Source organism: Triticum aestivum, chromosome 1B (assembly GCF_018294505.1).
Source record: "Triticum aestivum cultivar Chinese Spring chromosome 1B, IWGSC CS RefSeq v2.1, whole genome shotgun sequence".
NCBI classification, from domain to species: Eukaryota; Viridiplantae; Streptophyta; class Magnoliopsida; order Poales; family Poaceae; genus Triticum; species Triticum aestivum.
This window is the reverse complement of record NC_057795.1, coordinates 125,937,044-125,943,685: the sequence shown is the minus strand read 5'-3', so window position 1 is coordinate 125,943,685 and position 6,642 is coordinate 125,937,044.

Here is a 6,642-nt window from a genome sequence, read left to right as displayed (position 1 = left end):
TGAAACTGCGGGTATTTGAAAGATCGAGGATGTCGCATAGAGGGGGGGTGTGAATAGGCGCTTTAAAATAATTACGGTTAAGGCTTGGACAAATGCGGACTAAATCTAGCGGTTAATTTGTCAAGCACAAAATCTAAAACAACTAGGCTCACATATGTGCATCAACAACTTATGCTAAGCAAGATAAGCAACTATGAGATAGCAAGATGTATGACAAAGAACAATATGGCTATCACAAAGTAAAGTGCATAAGTAAAGGGCTCGGGTAAGAGATAACCGAGGCATGCGGAGACGACGATGTATCCCGAAGTTCACACCCTTGCGGATGCTAATCTCCGTTTGGAGCGGTGTGGAGGCACAATGCTCCACAAGAAGCCACTAGGGCCACCGTAATCTCCTCACGCCCTCGCACAATGCAAGATGCCGTGATTCCACTAAGGGACCCTTGACGGCGGTCACCGAACCCGTACAAATGGCGACCCTTGGGGGCGGTCACCGAACCCGTACACTTTGAAAACCCTTGGGGGCAGTCACCCGTACCCTTCAAATTGCTCGGGGCGATCTCCACAACCTAATTGGAGACCCCGACGCTTGCCCGGAGCTTTACACCATAATGATTGAGCTCCGAACACCACCAACCGTCTAGGGCGCCCAAGCACCCAAGAGGAACAAGCTCAAGGGCACCAAGCATCCAAGAGTAATAAGCTTCTCAACTTGTAACTTCCACGTATCACGTGGAGAACTCAAACCGATGCAACAAATGCAATGGCAAGGCACACGGAGTGCCCAAGTCCTTCTCTCCCAAATCCCACCAAAGCAACTAATGCTAGGGAGGAAAATAAAAGGAAGAATGAAAGAAGAACACGAAGAACTCCAAGATCTAGATCCAAGGGGTTCCCCTCACTAGGAGAAAGTGATTGGTGGAAACGTGGATCTAGAGCTCCTCTCTCTTTTCCCTCAAGAACTAGCAAGAATCGTTGGAGGGATTGAGAGTTAGCAAGTTCGAAGAAGGTCAACAATGGGGGAAGAACACGAACTCAAAGGATCAGTCTCAATGGGGAAGAAGACCCCCTTTTATAGGTGGAGAGAAATCCAACTGTTATCCCCTCACTCAGCCCGCACGACGCGGTACTACCGCAGGGAGCAGCAGTACTACCGCGGTTGGCTGCGATACTACCGCTGCAGGTTGCGGTACTACCGCATGTGCAGCACTGGCCAGCTGAAGGCCTAGTGCACAGGGCAACGAGCGGTAGAACCTGTCACATCCCTAGTCTGGTATGACTTAGACTAGCTAGCCATTTGTGCATCATGTTTAAATTTCGTTTAAATTTGAAATGAGGATTGGAGGAACCCTCAGAATCATTTTGAAAATGACCCAAATAAAAATTTCTTCAAAAAGGGTCCAAGAAAATGCTCATGTTGCTCCCTGAAAATATTGGACAGCAATAAAAAATCAAAACAATATTTTAGGGGCTCATGGATATTTATTTTGGCCATTTGGATTAATTCGATAAATATTTGCATTGGAAATATATTAGTTATATATATTAATATATGTCCAAAAATTGTGCCTTTTGTCGAGGAGCTCTGGAATATTACCATTAGCCCCTACAAAAATTTGGCATAAGCAAATAAAATGGTTTAGTATTTTTATTAAACCAAACAAATGCCAGAAAAGTAGAAAAGAAAACAAAATTAGAAAAAAATGCCTACCTGTGCTCACCTGAGGCCTGGCACTGTGCGGCCCAGCTGGCCGGCCCAGCCGACTGGCTAGTGCCAGTCGTCCTCCACCTCCCGCCAGGAGGCCAGGGGCGTGCGGCCGACGCGTGCGCACCGCCGTGCCGCCACGGCACCTGCCTGCCTGTCCTCCCCCTCGACGCCTGGACGTCCGGAACGTCGCCACGCGCTGCCCCGCACCGCTCTCACTCCCTCTCGCTCTCCCTTCTCCCTGGTTCTCTCCTCCCCGAGCGCACCCGAGCGCTGCCGCCGCCATCGCTCACCGTCGCCATGGCCACCAGCCCTCCCTAGTCGCGCCAGCGTGCCCAAGAGAACCGCCTCGGCTCCGTCTTCTTCCTTGATGCCCCACGCAACCGGGAACGCACCACAGCGCCTGCACCGTCCTCGTCTTCAACCTCGGCCGTCCGAGATCGTCTTCATCGCCCTGCTCTGCTCCGGCCTTCCCCGAGCAAGCCGACCAGCCCATCGACCTCCCCGTGAGCCTCTGCTTCGAACCCCTCTCCTCCTCCTCGCGATTTCGCCGTCTAGGCCTCAGTTCCGCCATGGCCGAAGCTCGCCTCCGCTCGAGCTTGTCGCCGGCGTTGCTCCGGCGACCCTTTGGCCACTCCAGTGCACCTAGCACTCTCGCCGCACCTCGTAGTGCCCCGCTAGCGTTTTAGTTCACGCATTTGCACGCTGCAGCCGCGCCCCCGAACACAGCCGAACTCCGGCGGCCGCAAATGTGGTCGCCGACGTCGTTCTCGGCCACCCCAGCTCTGGCCGAGGGCACTACTCGACGCGCCGCATCGCCAGCTCTTCGAAGAGCCTAAACACGCCTCGAACGGAGCCCTGTGGGTGATTTCCGCGGCGTTCCGCCGTCTCGGGCCTCGCCGGCGGCTAAACGCCGGCGAGTTGACCGGGTTAGACCCCCTGTTGACCCAGATTTGACCCGTGTGGGTCAATGACAGGTGGGGCCCGGCCCTGCTAATTTCTAGTTTAGGATTAGTTTAGCAACTAATTATCTCTGTTAACTAACTGTGACACTGACAGTGGGCCCCAGCGCCACTAATCTTTTTAATTAGGATTAAACTAACCCTGTTTAACCCCCCTGTCACTGACGTGTGGGTCCCACATGTCAGGTTTGACCCCAGCCAGCCGCAGTTGACCGCTGACGTCGTGCTGACGTCATGCTGGCGCAATAATAAGAATTCTGGATTTAAATTTAATCAAAAATTCCAGAAATTGATTTAAACTTCAAAAATTCATATCAATTCAACCGTAGCTCAGATTGAAATGATTTATATATGAAAAATTATCAGAAAAATGCAATCTTTCCATCTGTACTAGTTTCATGCATGACAAACCAACGTATACATGCTGAATATGAGAAAACACATTATGGCACATTAAGAGACTTAATTTTGGAGTTGCATTTGAACCTTTTGTTCAAATGGACTTCATTCAAATTGAATACTAGTTGCATTAGCTCAAACAGCATCACATCTACATGCCATGTTCATGCATCATATTGTTGCATATGATCGTGTATTGATTGCCGGCACCGTTCCTTCTCGATAGGTCCTGCTCCGGAGACGTTCCAGAGTACCTGTCTGTGAAGCAGTGCCTCCCTTGTTGATTTACCAGGCAAGCAAACCCCCTTGTTCATTTCGATAAAACCCTACTCTCTCGCTCCTGCTCTCAGTTATTGCATTAGGACAACAACGATTCATATGCTACTTTGTGCTGCGGTAGTTGAACCCATTCCTCTGCATGACCTGTCATTGCCACAGTAAATAGTTGAAACCCACTAGCATGTGTAGGAGTTGATTGAAGCCATTGTTGTGTTCCTACCATGCTATGCCTGCTATTGCTTAGAGTTGTGTCAGGTCTGGTTCATTGGGAATGAATTGGAGTGTCACGATATGTTCTGATGCTGAGAGTGAAGTGTGTGAACACGATTTGGTAAAGGTAGCGGTGAGAGGCCATGTAGGAGTACATGGTGGGTTGTCTCACTGGAACCGTCCTTAAGCACTGAGTTCTATGTATGTTGTCCAATGACTCGATACTACCACACATTGGAATGCTTAAGTGCCCCTCTCGACTTATTAGCCAACTTGATCTCTGTCCAGGAGTCGCAACTAGTTTCTGGTGTTTGTAGGTAGTGCTATTTTTCTACCAAGTGGCACCCGGCAGGGTGGGCTTGGGACAGACTAGGCACACGTGGCCCGGTGTACCGAGTGGCACCCGGTTGGTGGGCTCGGGAACCCTGCTCACATCGTTTGGGGCCGTGAGCGACACCCCGGCCGGATCTCCTTGCGGATGGAACCCGAATAGGCGATAAACCTGGACTAGAGTCTTGTGTGGTTAGTCAGGTCGTGGCCGACACCCTCGCCAGGCTTCCGCTTGAAGGTTGCCGAGATACATGACGTGTACATGGCGGTAAGTGGCGAGAGCGTGTGTGAAGAATTACACCCCTGCAGGGTTAACATGATCTATTCGAATAGCCGGGTCCGCGGTTATGGACTTCTTGGATGCTTACATGGTACATAGACAACTTGAAGTGGATACTCTAAAATGCTCAAGACAAGTGTGAGTGCTATGGATGGCCTTCTCGTAGGGAGACGGGGATGAATCCATAGTAGCGTATTGTATGGTGATTAGTGGACTCGTGTACGCTGTTTCACCTCCAGAGTTTCTGGTAGTCGTAGAACAGGATAGCCACAGAGTCAAAGCTGGCTTGCTGCAACTAAACCCCACATTACCTCTTGATACAGATGCATGTATGATAGGATCTGATGTAAGTCTTGCTGAGTACCTTTGTACTCATGTTGCTTTATTTATGTTTTTGCAGCGGAGACTTCGGTCTTACTAGGGTTCTCATGGACTTCGACTAGTAGCTAGTACCTCAGCTACGATCTTGATCGGATGTTGTAGATAGTCAGGCTCTTCAGCCTTTTTCATTTGTAGATGTCTGTACCCAGACATGTAATGCTTCCGCTTGTTGCTTGTATGCTCTGTATGATGGGTTTTGTGACCCCTGTTTGCAATAAATGCTATGATGGCTCTTCTGAGCCTTTATCTATTTGAGTTGTTGAGTTATGCTGTGATGCCATGTTGTACAGCACATACTTGCATGTTATGCGTACGTGTAATGTGTATTGCTATGTGTGGGATCTGACTATCTAGTTGTTTATCCTTAGTAGCCTCTCTTACCGGGAAATGTCTCCTAGTGCTTCCACTGAGCCCTGGTAGCTTGCTACTGCTCCGGAACACTTAGGCTGGCCGGCATGTGTCCTTCCTCGATCCTGTGTCTGTCCCTTCGGGGAAATGTCACGCGATGAATACCGGAGTCCTGCTAGCCCGCTATAGCCCGGTTCACCGGAGTCCTGTTAGCCCAGTGCTACAGCCTGCATTCACTCGCTGATGACCGACACGTTCGATGCTGGGTCATGGATGCCTGTCCCTGTAAGTTAGTGCCACTTTGGGTTTACGACTAGCCATGTCAGCTCGGGCTCTTTATCATATGGATGCTAGCGACACCATCATATACGTGTGCCAAAAGGCGCAAACGGTCCCGGGCAAAGGTAAGGCGACACCCGTGGGAATACCGTGCGTGAGGCCGCAAGGTGATATGAGGTGTTACATGCTAGATTGATGTGGCATTGAGTCGGGGTCCTGACAGCGCTGGTATCAGAGCCTGACTGCCTGTAGGTTTACCAAGCCATACTGGTCGAAGTTGAGTCTAGAAAATCTTTAGCTATGTAAGGGAATTGATTGTGGATTGGAACGTAAGGCTCTTTTACTCCTTATACCTCATGACCTTCTGATCTGAGTCATCCTATCTTTCCGACGGGATTAAGGAACTAGGCTTCTCTTCCGTCTATCAGGATCACGTGTTACTACTCCGTAGCCCCATAGGATTGGTTGATCAGAGTCATACCCCAGTTTTTGCGTATTTCCAGTGTAGTCTATTTAGTACTATCTCAGAACCTTGAGTGATGATGATGAGTATGTTACCACCCCATGTTTAGTAGGATGTCTCATTCTGAGCATTTTACTGCCGTTATGCTGCCGGAATTTCCCTAGGAGTTCGAGAGATACTAATTCCTTGTCCTACATTCTATAGTCTATAGTTGATGCTGATTCCGTCCTTGGTTTCGTTTCTCAGGATGTCATCAGCTAAGCAAAGTTCTGTTGTTCGTAGCCAGAACCATGAGGATGGTAGGGATGAGGATCCTTCCGACCAGCCTTCGTTGACAGAGTTCATGCTAGAGATGGAGAGGAACAAGCGTGAGTCTAACCGTTTGTTGGCACGTATCGAGGAGAACACCGCACATCAGTTCAAAGGGTCTGCTACCATTCATGATTTCATTCGCTTGCACCCACCTACTTTTCATCATTCCATCGAGCCACTCGATGCAGATGACTGGCTCCGTAGCATCACTCATAAGCTGCATTCTGCGAACGTAGCTGAAGATGACAAGGTCACCTTTGCCACATACCACCTGGAAGGTCCTGCTAGTCTTTGGTGGCAGAACTATGAGACTTTGCTTCCAGCTGGCCAGATTCCTACCTGGAAGGATTTCACTGAGGCTTTTCGCGAGCATCACATTCCCCAGGCCCTCCTTGATCGCAAGAGAGAAGAGTTCTGTAGTTTCACCCAGAGTAAGATGGCTGTTGATGCTTATAGCAGAGAGTTCGAGAACCTCGCCCGTTATGCCACAGAAGAAGTGTCCACGGACGCCAAGAAGCAGGCTAGGTTCCGGAAGGGTCTCAACCCCAAGTTGCGTCGTGATCTCCACCTGCATCATTGTGATACATTCCAAGCCCTTGTGAACAAGGCCATCAATGCAGAGACAGCTCAACTCACTTACGAGGAGTCTCGTAAGCACACCCGTGATTTGGGATCTCCCTCTGGCTCTAGTT